The sequence below is a fragment of the Musa acuminata genome, chromosome BXJ3-9 (assembly GCF_036884655.1).
Source record: "Musa acuminata AAA Group cultivar baxijiao chromosome BXJ3-9, Cavendish_Baxijiao_AAA, whole genome shotgun sequence".
In the NCBI taxonomy this organism is placed as follows: Eukaryota; Viridiplantae; Streptophyta; class Magnoliopsida; order Zingiberales; family Musaceae; genus Musa; species Musa acuminata.
Window position 1 is genome coordinate 36,151,624 of NC_088357.1, and position 14,697 is coordinate 36,166,320.

A 14,697-nucleotide genomic window follows, 5' to 3' on the forward strand; every position below is an offset into this window, starting at 1 on the left:
TAAAAGAATGGTAAAGAATTTCATGCAAAATGATAAGTTAAGCCGATCGATTTTTGAGGCACCCAAGGTCAAATGGGTACCTAAAAATCATCATCTTTTGTAGAAACGTATACCATCACAAGCTAGGAGCAAGAGATAGTACCTTGATACTGGATGCTCAAGGCATATGACCGGAGATTCATCTCAATTCTCTAAGCTCACTAGCTTAGACGAAGGATATGTCACCTTCGGAGACAACAACAAGGGTAAAATCATTGGCAAAGGAACTATAGATAACATATCCAACTTTTTTATTAAAGATGTATTGTTAGTTGATGGCTTAAAGCATAACCTTTTGAGCATTATTCAATTGTGTGATAAAGGATATATTGTTAAATTTGAATCTAATGCTTATATTATAGAAAAACCATACAAAAACACATCTATGATTGCTCTAAAATAAAATAATGTATACACTATCGACATTAGTGATCTTTGTAATGAAATGTATTTTTCGGTTTTAAATAATGATGCTTGGCTTTGGCATAGGAGATTAAGTCATGCTAGTATGAAACTAATCTCTCAAATTTCATCTAAGGAACTTGTAAGAGGAATTCCTCATATCAAGTTCATTAAAGATAATGTGTGTGATGCATGTCAACTAGGAACATAAATAAAATGTAGCTTCAAACCTAAGAACCAAATAAGCACCTCTAGACCTTTGCAATTGATCCATTTGGACTTGTTCGGACCAATTTCTACATCAAGCCTAGGAGGTAACAAATACGCATTTGTCATCGTAGATGATTATAGTAGATACACATGGACTTATTTTTTGATACACAAAAGTGAATGCTTGAGGTATTTCTCTAAGTTTTATAAACTTGTTCAAAATGAAAAGGGTTTTATGATTTCGTCAATTCAAAGTGATCACGGTGGTGAATTTCAAAACTATGATTTCCAAGAATTTTGTGAATCTAATGGATACAACCACAACTTCTCTACTCCAAGAAATCCTCAACAAAATGGAGTAGTAGAAAGAAAAAATAGAAACTTACAATCAATGGCTAGAACCATGTTAAACAAACATAACTTACCCAAATATTTTTAGGCCGAAGCCATAAATACAACATGCTATGTTATGAATAGAGTTCTAGTAAGACCATTACTTTTCAAAACTCCTTAGGAGTTGTGGAACAACAAAAAGCCCAACATTTCATACTTTAAAGTTTTCTGGTGTAAATATTTTATTTTAAATGAAAAAGATACCTTAGGAAAGTTTGATGCAAAATCCGATGAGGAAATTTTTCTTGGTTATTCTTTTATTTCAAAGGTTTTTTAAATTTTCAATAAAAGAACTTTAATTATAGAAGGATCTATTCATGTTGTTCATGTTGTTTTTAATGAAATTTTCGAAGTTAAGAAAAATAATTTTGATGATGATTTTAAATTTGATACTTTAAATTTAAATGAATCTCTTTCTCCATCTAGCAACTTGGATGCATCTTCTTTCGAACCTTCTTTGCTGAAGGAATGTATATATATGCTTATCCTAAGGAGCTAATTATATGAGACACATCGAAAGGGGTTCAAACTCGTTCTTCTCTTAAGAATTTTTGTATCAACACTGCTTTTCTCTCCCAAATTGAACCTAAATGCATTGACAAAGCCATGAAAGATGAATCATGGGTCATCACAAGGCAAGAAGAATTGAAACAATTTGAGAGAAATGAAGTATGGAAGTTTGTTCCTAGACCAAATGACCATTCAGTTATTGGTACTAAATGGGCCTTTAGAAATAAGCAAGATGAATTTGGTATTGTGGTTCGAAATAAGGCTAGATTAGTGGCCAACTGTTTCAACCAAGAAGAAGGATCGATTATGAAGAAACCTTCACTCCTATGTCATGATTAGAAGTCATAAGGATGCTCCTTGCCTATGCTAGTAGTAATAATTTTAAGTTATTTCAAATGGATATTAAAAGTGCTTTTCTTAATGGTTTTATCTCCGAAGAAGTTTATTTGAACTAACTACTCGAATTTGAGAATGGTATCTTTCCTAATCATGTGTTTGAATTGACTAAAGCTTTCTATTGATTGAAACAAGCCCCCCAAGGGCTTGGTACGAGAGACTTAGCTTATTTCTAATTTATAATAATTTCTCTAAAAGCAAGGTTGATACTACATTGTTTATTAAAATTTTTAAAAATAATTTTTTTATTGTTCAAATATATGGTGAAGACATTATTTTTGATTCTACAAATGAATTCTTATGTGAATCATTTGCCAAAAGTAGGAGTCTAGAATTTGAAATGAGCCTAATGGGAGAACTAATCTTCTTTTTAGGCTTACAAATTAAACAACTTAGTAATGATATTTTTCTTAATCAAATAAAATATGCTTTAAACTTGCTAAAAAGATTTAATATGGATAGTTCAAAAGCTATCAACAATCCTATGGGTACCTCCACTAAGTTAGACATTGACGAAAGTGGAGAAAGCTTTGATCAAAAAGCTTATAGGAGTATGATAGGTAGTTTGCTTTACCTCACCGCAACTAGACCAGACATCATGTTTAATGTAGGACTTTGTGCTAGATTTCAATCTAACCCTAAGCAATCTCATTTAAAAGCCATAAAAAGGATATTTAGATACCTAAAAGGAACTCCTAAACTAGGATTATGGTATCCTAAATCTAAGAACTTTGAATTGCTTGGTTATGCTGATGCGGATTTTGCTAGATGTAGTTTAGATAGAAAAAGTACATCCGGAACGTGTCAATTTTTAGGACACGCACTCGTTTCTTGGTCTTCTAAGAAACAAAACTCAATTGCATTATCTACAATTGAAGCTGAGTACATAGCTGCAGGTGCATGCTGTGCTCAAGTTATATAGATAAAAAACACTTTAAATGATTATAGAATTATCCTAAAAAACATACCTATAAAGTGTAATAACACTAGTGCAATATGCTTAGCTAAAAATCATATTCAACACTCTAGAACTAAACACATTGATATTATGCATCACTTTATACGATATATTGATAATAATCATGATGTAATATTAGAGTTTATTGATACGAAACATCAATTAGTCGATATCTTTACAAAACCCTTAAATGAAGAATAATTTGATTTTATTAGAAGGGAATAGGGATGTTAAATTGTCCGAATTCATGAATTTGTTAAATTTTCATTTTCAGACTTTCTTGATCACTCACCTGAATCATGATCTTATAGTATGCGCAATGAGCCATATGCATTCTTCCATATGAGTTGTTACGATGCTTGCGTACAAATTTTATATGGTGAATCATGAAATTACAGTATGCATTTTTGAGTTCTATAAAATGTTTGAGTATGGTATGCATTTTATACGATGAATCATGAACGTACAATCTTCAATACGAATCTTCTCCTCTTATGATGCGAATTTTACATAATGAAGTAAATAAGATTATGTGCTTCGCAACAATAAACATCTTACAAAATCGAAATCACTTGTGATAGCACCACACACCAATGTGAGCAGTGCTCATTGCCTATAGGCTGTGGCACCGCCCAGCTGGTGGTAGCACCTCTCAGCTATCGTGAGTGGCAGGCGGTAGCACAACCTAGCTAGCGGTGCCACCGCCCGCAACCTTTGCCCTATAAAAAGGCACTTAGGGCCGGTGGTAGAACCGACCCCAAGCCCTCCTACATTCCTCCAAACACCTCTAAACACCTCTCCACCCCTCATTCTCCTTGATTCTCCTCTAGAAACTCAAGGAAACCCTCCTCTTCTTCAAATTCAAGGATTAATCTTAACCTTTCAAGAAGATTATTGCAAGGGTAATTCTCAAACCTCTTCTCTCAATTTATTAATAGATCTTGTCTCTTATGCGTAGTTCTTGGTATTATTTATGTGTTTAGTCTCATGGCTTCTAGAAGATCCTCTAGGGATAAAGGGAAAAGGAGATTAGATGAAAATTATGACTCCCTACTTTTCGATTCTAATCAAAATACCGTAAAATTTTTATCAATAGAGTCTAGACATGTTTATAAGGGTAAATATGTTGATTTAGATGAATTAATTGATTTGAAACCTATTCAATGGTTTGCTAATCTAGACATTCTCCCAATCCTTCAAATGAGTGAACCTATCTACTCTAGACTTGTTAGGCTATTTTACAATAATTTACATGTAGATGAAGATGAAAGGGTATCTACCTATCTATTATGACATCATATATCTATTATGGATAGAACCATTTGCAACATCATAGAAATTCTGGTAAAAGAAAGAAGGTGTTATTTTCGGGGATAATGGGATGATGAAACAGTTGGGACTACTTACGTTGATGCCTTAGGAACAATTTTTGGTAATCCTAACTTAACGATTCTTCCAAAAAGCTACGAACATTTACTACCTTTAAGCACCAAAATACTTCATCACATCTTGATAAGTATAATTCTCCCTAAGTAATATCATCATGATGAAGTAATTCAAATGGAACTAGGTACCATGTATTGGATTATGAAGGGACATAACAATTGTTTTGGTTACCTAATCCAACAAAACATGATTAAACTATCAAAAAAGGACATGATGCTTCCATATGAGGGCTTAATCATAAGATTACTCCATGCCTATGATATTGCTATTCCACCAGACGAAGAAGTTATAAAACTAGATAGATTTAATATTATAAATAGAAATATACTTCGATGGATGAGATGTATATTTAGAAATGGTATATGGACTAGACTGCCTAGAAGGACTGATCCCCTCCAACTAGAACCAGAACTTGAAACACTAATTTTTAGGGGTAATTTATCTCCTCCAACTAGTCCCTTTGAGGAATCACCTCTAGTAGAGCAAGCACGTCCCTCATCTATCGATGACATAGGGACTCGGATGGATTGATTTGAACAATATCAAGATCGACTTGAACAACGCCAAGATCCAATTTTAATTGAGCTGCAATAGATTCATCAATAACTCAATACCCTGTTTAGACATTTTGACTGGCCACCATATGAATAATTAATTGTGACCTTTTGCTAATGACAAATGGGAAGAAATGGATGAAATCCTCTTCTTTTATTCTACTTACCTTGATATTATAATCCTATGTTGTTTACCTTGGTGTTGTAAACTTAAAATGCTACTTACTTTGATGATTACAATTATGTGCCTTGATTTCCATGTTATCTCTTCAAATGATGAGTATGATATCATGCTTACCTTGATGCTAAAAATTAATGTCGATATCATGCTTACCTTGATGCTGAAAATTTCTGTCAATATCAAGCTGCTGGAAATTTCTGTCAATATCATGCTTACTTTGATGTTGAAAATTTCTATGATTTTGACTCGAAAATGGATGTCATGTCTTGACATCATTTTTATTGACAAATACGTGGTATTATCAATTTGATGCTTGAATTTAAAGGCGTTGAATTCAAGAGTATATTTTCTCAATTATGGCATATAGATAGGGGGAGTTAAGATTAACTCCATCACCAATTAATTGTCATCATAAAAAAGTGGAAGATTGTTAAATCTTGGATTTTGATAATGAAATCAATTGGTAAATTATTTGATCTAATCCATGGGTTGAGATAAGTGTGTAGGATCAACTACGATAGCAATAAGGCATAAAGCAGATGATGGGCCAGAGTCAACGACTCGAACGATATACCGGGAGCTCGCCGAGAGCTCATCGTGAGATCACTGGAAGCACGTTGGAAGACTCGCCAAAAGCTCGTTGGGAGATTGCTAGAAGCACGTCGGAAGACTAGCTGAGAGTTGGTTGGGAGTTCATCGGAAGATCGCCGAGTGAAGAATCGTGTACCGGACCATGCTTGCCTTAATCATAGTTAGAATGATAATTAGAGTTAATTTGGGAGGTAATCTCATCAACTCTGTTAAGGGCCAACTAGGCTCGAGTTGGACTGGTTTGGGTCAGAGTCAAGGCCCAACCAAGATGCTGAATTCTTGGCCAGCGGTGGCACCGCTTGGAAAGCAGCACCCATGTGGTCTAGGCGGTGGTACCGCCCAAACTGGGTGGTGGTACCGTCGGTAGTTATTACTGCTAGTTGTGGTACCGCCCAAACTGGGTGGTGGTACCGCCGGTAGTTATTGCTGCTAGTTGTGGTACCGCCCCTGTTAGGCAGTGGTACTGCCTAGTGTCAGGTGTCATGCGATGGTACCGCTAGGACCCCGAAAATCTGGGATTAGACACTTTTTGGCTTCATTTTTGAAACCATTGAGGCCTATAAAAAACCCCACCCTTTTCTGCATGAAAGGGCACAAAAGCATTGAGATAATCTTGAGTTGTTGGGATGTAAAAGTGTTGTAAACAAGTACTAGAGTTCTCCTCCTCCCTTTCTAAGTTTTGAGATCATTCAAGAGTGGTGTGAGATTTGTAAGAGTTCTCTCCTAAACCTGTGAAAAGGAGAAAGTGCTGTAAGAGGTGGTTGGTCTTCATCTATTGAAGGAAGGCCTTTAGTGGATGCTAGTGACCTCGACGGAAGAGGAATCCAAAAATGGATGTAGGTCACAAAGACCGAACCACTCTAAATTCTGATTTGCTTTTCAATTTGTGCAAGTTTCATTACTGCAAGCTACATTACCTTTTTACTGCCTTCTCTACACTCATATATGCTTTCAAGTTAAACTCCTTATGAAATGATTTTCATCAAAATCGGTTCTAATCGAAACGTAGACTTTTGAAATCATAAAAGTTTTCCGCTGCACTAATTCACCCCCCCCCCCCCCCTCTTAGTGCCACTCTTGATCCTAACAATTTTGACCTTTTAGTACTCTGTTGCTTATAACACTTTGTTGAAAACTCTCATCTATACAAAATATGATTTATCAGAAACTATACTCATGGATCTTTCTGTGCATATCTGCTTTGAATAATTTGGAGTATAAATGCCTATTGAATTACCTGTTCAAATCAACTCTATGAATTCTGCAAAACAGAGATAATGTTCTCTGACCTTTGGTTACTAAACTGTTGATAACTTAATCTTAGAATCTCTAATTCATACAAAAATTGATTTATCTAAATCTAGATTGATACATCTTTCGAATGATTATATTTTGGGCAAAATTGAGCATAATTGAGTTGGGAAATCTTAGGGGGTGACATCACATGCATAGCGGAAGATCAAGAAAACAAAATTCCCGATTTCCAAAGAGATGTTCGTCGTCGTGCGAAGATTGGTACGTAAAAATCCGCGAAAAATGAAACTGCGTATAGAGTAGATTGTGTTACCTAGGGAGATCGTATATCCCTGTTTCCTTGCAGATCCTTAGGAGAGGGTGAAGGAGGTCAAGCGTCCTCCTCTCTAGCGGTGATCCACACAGCAGGGTTGCGATGACGCTCCTCAAAACTCTAGGCCTCTTTTGAGGTGGAGAGGGAGAGGAGAATAGGAAAGGCAAGCAAGAGCTCTTTAGCTTATGGGGCTCTGAATTCCTCCTATTTATAGAGGTCCCCTGTCAAACCCTAATGGGTTCTCCCCTAGTGGGTATTGGATCTGCATTCAATAAGATAAGTGCTCCGTCGGATATCTCATATCCGAACCTCTACTCATCGTAATGCCTACCATATGTGTGTGACCCTCTAGGCCCAATATCGAGCTGGCCGTGAGTCATACCTATCAGAACTCCTTCTAACTTAGTGAATTATTATCTCTGTAATAATTCACTCGACTCATTGACTACGGACGTACTAGGACTCTACGCCGTAGTCCCCAGACGATACAGGGGAATCCAATCCATTGGACCTGTCTGTCCTCAGTTACCGTGTACCTATAGTCCCTCATTCATCTAATATCCCAGAGACCGTATATCGAGCATGGTGTTGTCAGACCCATATGGTTTCTACTCGAGTCTCGCTCTAATCGGATTCTCCCGGAGAACTCTTTCTCCCTCAACCCGAATGACCCTGGCCAGGGATTTGTCTAAGCAAGAACACATGGGATATTCCTCTTATGTCGCCGAGGGTGGATGATCCTCTATCGACACTCAATAGCCCTCGTAAGGTCGACTACCACTCCCAATGACCAGCTGTACTAGATCTGGGACAGCTAAACCTATAAGTCTGGTATCAAAGAGTGGAGCACTCATACAGGACATCCTTGGTGTCTCAAGTCTAAGGACTAGATACACCACTAGGACTACGGAATCACTGTTTGACAATTAGGCATCATCAACCATCCAGCATTTCGTAAGCAGATCAATCAGTGAACTCATTCTTCAATGAGCACCTGTACTATATCCCTAGTGTCCCTACACAAGCAGCTATGAGACCAGCTGCATCCATCATATGGACGGGTATATAGAACACCAATCTGTCCGGTTATCACAATATCCCACTCGAGTAACCTATGACCGGGATTATTTAGGATATGTGTTTAAAGGTGAATCGATCTCACTATCGTGATCTCATCACGATCCGATTCCCATTACACAAATCCAAGGACATCATAATATATGTATGCATTTATGCAATGGTTATAAAGTGATATACGCCAAAATATAATAAGGAAAAAGATTTTGTATCAAGTCACACATGTCATCACTCATGTGATTGGCTTGCTGGGCACCTATGACTAGCAATCTCCCACTTGACCTAAAGCCAATCACCTATGTGTCTGATCCCCATCAGACCCCTATGACGCTCAAAACAAATCTGAGACAACGGTTTTGTCAGTGGATCTGCAATGTTATCTTCGGATGGAACTCTTTTCATTACTACATCTCCTCGGGTTACGATCTCTCTGATAAGGTAAAACCTCCTCAGAACATGCTTAGATTTCTGATGAGACCTAGGTACCTTTGCTTGAGCAATCGCCCCATTGTTGTCGCAATAAAGGGAGATCGGCTCCCCGCTACTCGGCACGATTCCCAAATCTGTGATAAATTTCTTCAACCAGACTCCCTCCTTTGCTGCATCTGATGCAGCAATGTACTCCACCTCTGTGGTCGAGTCAGCAGTAGTATCTTGCTTGGAACTCTTCTAGCACACTACTCCTCCATTCAGGGTGTACACATACCCTGAATTTGACTTGCTATCATCGACATCAGACTGAAAACTTGAGTCAGTGTAGCCTTCAACCTTAAGGCTACTACCTCCATATACTAGTAAAAGATCCTTAGTCCTTCTAAAGTACTTAAGGATACACTTTACTGCTTTCCAGTGCTCCAAACCTGGATCCGCCTGATACCTGCTCGTGACACTCAGAGCATGCGCTATATCAGGCCTAGTACATAGCATGACATACATGATAGACCCTATTGCTGAGACATAAGGTATCATATCCATGTTCGCCCTTTCTTCTGAAGTCTTTGGGGACATACTCGTAGAAAGCGATATCCCATGTCTCATCGGTATGAGACCTCTCTTGGAATTTTTCATGCCAAACCTTTTGACAATGGTTTCTATGTACCTGGACTGGGACAAGCCAAGCATCCTTTTGGATCTATCTCTATAGATTCTAATCCCCAAAATATAGGATGCTTCCCCTAAGTCCTTCATGGAGAAGCGTCTGGATAACCAAGCCTTTACTATGGATAGCATTCCTACGTCATTCCCAATGATCAGGATGTCATCCACATATAATACCAAAAAGGTGATAGCGCTCCCACTTACCTTTCTGTATACACAAGACTCATCTTTGTTCTTAACGAAGTCATAAGATCTGATTGCCTCATCAAATCTTATGTTCCAACTTCGGGAAGCTTGCTTTAATCCATAAATGGATCTAAGCAACCTACACACATTATCTGGGCAGTTCTTGGACATGAATCCCTCAGGTTGCATCATATACACCTCCTCCTCGAGGTATCCATTGAAGAATGCGGTTTTCACATCCATTTGCCAGATCTCATAATCATAGTGTGCTGCAATAGCCAATAGAATTCTGATGGATTTTAGCATTGCTATGGGTGAGAAGGTTTCGTCATAGTCAACACCTTGCCTTTGACGATACCCCTTAGCCACTAGCCTTGCTTTATAGGTCTCTACCTTTCCATCTACTCCGATCGTTTTCTTAAAGATCCACTTGCAATCGATGGGTACAATACCTTCGGGCGCATCAACTAGGTTCCAAACCTTATTGGAGTACATAGAATCCATCTCAGAATTCATGGCTTCTTGCTACTTCCTGGAGTCTATACTCATAATAGCCTCCTCATAGGTCTGAGGATCAATATCCTCTACATCCTCTCCTCTAATATGTCCCACATATCTCTCAGGAGGATGGGATACTCTATCAGACCTGCGTAAAGTTGAAACTTGTGTATTAGGTACCTAAACAGACTCGGGCTGTAGAGTGGTGCTTGAGCTTGGTTCTCCAACCTCGCTCAATTCTATCATTCTCCCACTGTCTCTGCCAAGAATGTGTTCCTTCTCAAGGAACACTGCTCTCTTAGCTACAAAGACCTTTTGGTCCTCGAGATGATAGAAATAATACCCACAAATTTCCTTGGGGTATCCCACAAATTTGCATCGCTTTGTCCTTGATTCTAACTTATCGGGGTTGTGTCTTTTAACATGGGCAGGGCAGCCCCAAATCTTAACAACCTTAAGATCAGGCTTCTTCCCTTTCCATATCTCATATGGTGTAGGCACTACCGACTTAGTTGGAACTCTGTTCAGAAGGTAAGCTACGGTTTCTAGGGCATATCCCCAGAATGAGATGGGTAGGTCAGCGAAACTCATCATGGACCGTACCATATCTAATAATGTATGATTTCTCCTTTCAAAGACACCATTGAGCTGAGGTGTATAAGGAGGTGTCCATTGGGATAATATCCCATGGTCCTTGAGGAACTGAGTGAACTTTGTACTTAAGTACTCACCTCCTCTATCTGATCGAAGAGTTTTGATACTCTTTCCGGTCTGGTTCTCCACCTCATTCTTATACTCTCTAAATTTCTCAAAGGCCTCAGACTTGTACTTCATTAAGTACACATATCCATACCTTGAGAAATCATCAGTAAATGTAATGAAGTAGGAGTAACCTCCAATGGCATGAGTTGACATGGGTCCACATACATCACTATGTATGAGTTCCAACAACTAAGTGGCTCTCTCTCCAGTTCTATTAAATGGAGAGTTGGTCAGTTTTCCACGAATGCAGGGGTCATAAGTTGCATATGACACATAGTCAAATGGATCTAGATATCCATCATTTAGCAACTTTTGAATCCTTCTTTCATAGATGTGACCTAGCCTACATTGCCATAGGTATGCACTGTTCAACTCATCTCGTTTTCTTTTGGACACATTTACATTCATGATATGTGGAGTGGTGTCTAACATAAATAAACCATTATGCAATGTTCCTTTCGTGATGATCTTATCAGCTAATAATATCGAACAATCATTGTTCTCAAAAACAAATTTATATCCACTAATTGTTAAACATGAAATGGAGATAATGTTTTTGATAATAGATAGAACAAAATAACATGCATCTAATGCAATAATAGCTCCACTAGGCAGATGTAGGGCGACTTCACCAACAGCTACTACAGCAACTTTTGCTCCATTACCCATCTTGAGGTCCATCTCGCCTCTCTCTAGTCTCCTAGGCCTTGCCAGAACCTGCAACGAATTGCATATATGATAAGCACTACCGGTATCCAATACCCATATGTTATCATAAGAGTCTGACAAATGGAGACTGATCATGAATGTACCTGAAGCTTCATCAAGCTTTTGTTTCGCCCTTTCTTCAAGGTACTCTTTGCAGTTTCTCTTCCAGTGCCCATCTTTACCATAGTGGAAGCATTGGCCTTTGTCCTTTGCTGGGTCTTTCTTAGCAATCTTTGCTTTACCTGGTTTGCCCATGCCCTTTCCCTTCTTAAGGGACCTTTCTGCTTTCCTTTTCTTTTTGGTCTCACCAGTGTAGAGAACTGGCTTCTCTTTCTTGATAGTACTCTCTGCCTCCCTCAACATATTGAGAAGCTCTGGGAGAGTCACTTCAAGCTTGTTTATATTAAAATTCATTATGAACTATGAAAAGGAATCTGGTAGGGACTGAAGCACAATGTCCACACACAAGTTATCCTCTAGGACCATTCCTAGACCTATGAGTTTCTCTATCCACTCAATCATCTTTAGGACATGGTTCTGAACCGGTATCCCCTCAGTCATCCTAGCGCGGAAGAGGCTCTTAGATATCTCATATCGTTGAGTCCTTCCCTGTTCCTCAAACAATTTGCGGACATGTAGGAGAATGGATCTGGCATCGATTTTTCATATTGTCTCTGTAACTCAGGAGTCATAGAGCCCAACATATAGCACTGAGCAAGAGTGGAGTCATCAATGTACTTCACGTAGTGAGCGATCTCATCCTCGTTTGCCCCTTCTTCGGGCGCAGGCATCACTGTATCAAGGACGTACATGATTTTCTCCGCTGTGAGAACAATTCTCAAGTTATGGAGCCAATCCGTATAATTTGGACCAGTGAGGTGGTTGACATCAAGTATGCTACGTAAGGGATATGAAAGCGACATTTTCTGAAAATAAAGATGTAGCAGAAATGAATAACATGCAGATTTTGCAAGAAATAAACTATTAAGATATGGACTTCTATCTTAATATGCTCCCACTATTTTACTAACGAGTCACGCGACACCCTCAGCACGTGAAACGAAAGTCTCCAGCAGACTTCTAGTGGGGATCAGGATCCAATCAGCGTCTTAGTGTAACCTCGAGGGACTCGACCAATCACACTAAGCCTAAAAGGTAGGCAACTCTTATCGATCACAACTCCTTGTGATTCCTGTCCTGTTCGACCTCCGAATCACCATGGCCTCGAGGGACTCGACCAACCATGATGCTCGATTAAGTCAACACCTTCGTTACAAGATGAGTCTGATTTGATGATATACCCTCGAGGGACTCGACCAAGTATACCATGTTGAATCTCGGATTTTGATGATGAAGTCAATTGTCATTTGTTGTCTAATCTATGTGTTGAGATAAGTGTATAGGATTAACTACAATGAAAGTTAGACAAGCAGCAGAAGTTGCGCCGGAGTCAAGTTCATGATCATGTTGGGAGTTCGAGAGTTCGACGGAAGTTTGGACGGTCGTCGGAGGTTCTGCGAGAACAGATCCGAGAAGTCCAGAAGCTTGCCAAGCGAAGCTCGTCGGAACTCGCCAAGTGGATCGTCGCAAAGTCCAGGAGTTTGCCGGAAGTCCGCAGGAGCATCACCGAGGGTTCATCGGATGATCGACGGAAGTTCGCCGGAAACTCGTCGGAAGAAGCGATTGACGCACCGAAGCAAAGCTGCAGAAATTGTCTTAGATTTAATCGTAGTTAGCACATTGATTAAGTTAGAAAATGAGAGGTGATCCCATTAGCTTAATCTTGGGGCAATTGGGCCCCTGAAAAACCAAAATTGGGCCGAATGGAGCTAACCATTCGGACCCTGATTGCACTAGGAGGTGCAACCGCCTAGGCCAGGAGGTGGCACCGCTTGGGCTAAGTCTTCCAGCGAGACTGGGCGGTGCAACCGCCCCAACTAGGAGGTGGCACCGCCTGAGCTCAGTCTTCGAGCTAGACTGGGCGGTGCAACCTCCCTGACAGAGAGGTGGCACCGCCTGAGCTCAGTCTTCGAGCTAGACTGGGCAGTGCAACCTCCCTAACAGAGAGGTGGCACCGCCTGAGCTCGGTCTTCGAGCTCTAGCAGAGAGGTGCAATTGCCTCAATCAAGAGGTGGCACCGCTTGGGGCTCAGTCTCCGAGCCAGACTCAGGCGGTGCAACCGCCCCTGACAGAGAGGTGCAACCGCCTGGGCTCAGTCTTCGAGCTCTGCCAAGCGGTGCAACCTCTCTAGTCAGGAGGTGCAACCGCCTGATCCCGGAATTCCAGGATTTGATCGTTTTGAGCTCCAAATTTGAATTGGGTTGGGGCCTATAAATACCCTACCCATTCAGCACTGAAAAGAAACAGACCTACACCGAAATTTTGATCTTTTCTGTGATTCTAAGAGCTCAAAAGTGTTGTAGAGCCTTTAAGTCTCCTCTTTCTGTTCTTTAAGTTTTGAGTTGTAAAGAGAGGAGAGAAAGGTCCTGTAAAGGTTGTCTCCTGAGCCTGTCAAAAGGAGTGAAACTGTAAAAGGGCAGTTGGCCTTCGCCTATTGAAGGAAGGCCTCTAGTTGACGTCGGTGACCTCGTCGGTGGAGGAAGCCAAAAGTGGAGTAGGTCAAGACTGACCGAACCACTCTAAATCTCTAGTTTGCGTTTATTTTGAGCACTTTATCATTACTGCAAACCTCCTTCATAGCTACTGCTCTCTGCGCTTTCACGAACAAGTTTCTAAGCTCTGATCTTTCCGAATCTGCATTCAGACGTAAATCGGTGTTTTCGTACGATCTTTACATTGCAGTTTACGTTTACGTTTTGATTCCATTTATAACTGCAAACTGTCTTCTGTGCTTTTACGAACGAGTTTCTAAGTTCAGATCTTTTCGTAAAACTACGTTTGGACGCAAACTGCGTCTAGACGTAAAACTGCGTTTAGACGTAAACTGCGCAAACTGTGTTTAGACGTAAAACTGTGTTTTTGACGTAAACTGCGCAAACTATGTTTAGACGTAAAACTGTGTTTTAGACGTGAACTACTTTTAAATGTAAAACTACGTTTAGACGTAAAATTGCATTTAGACGCAAACTGCGTTTAGACGTAAAACTATGTTTAGACGTAA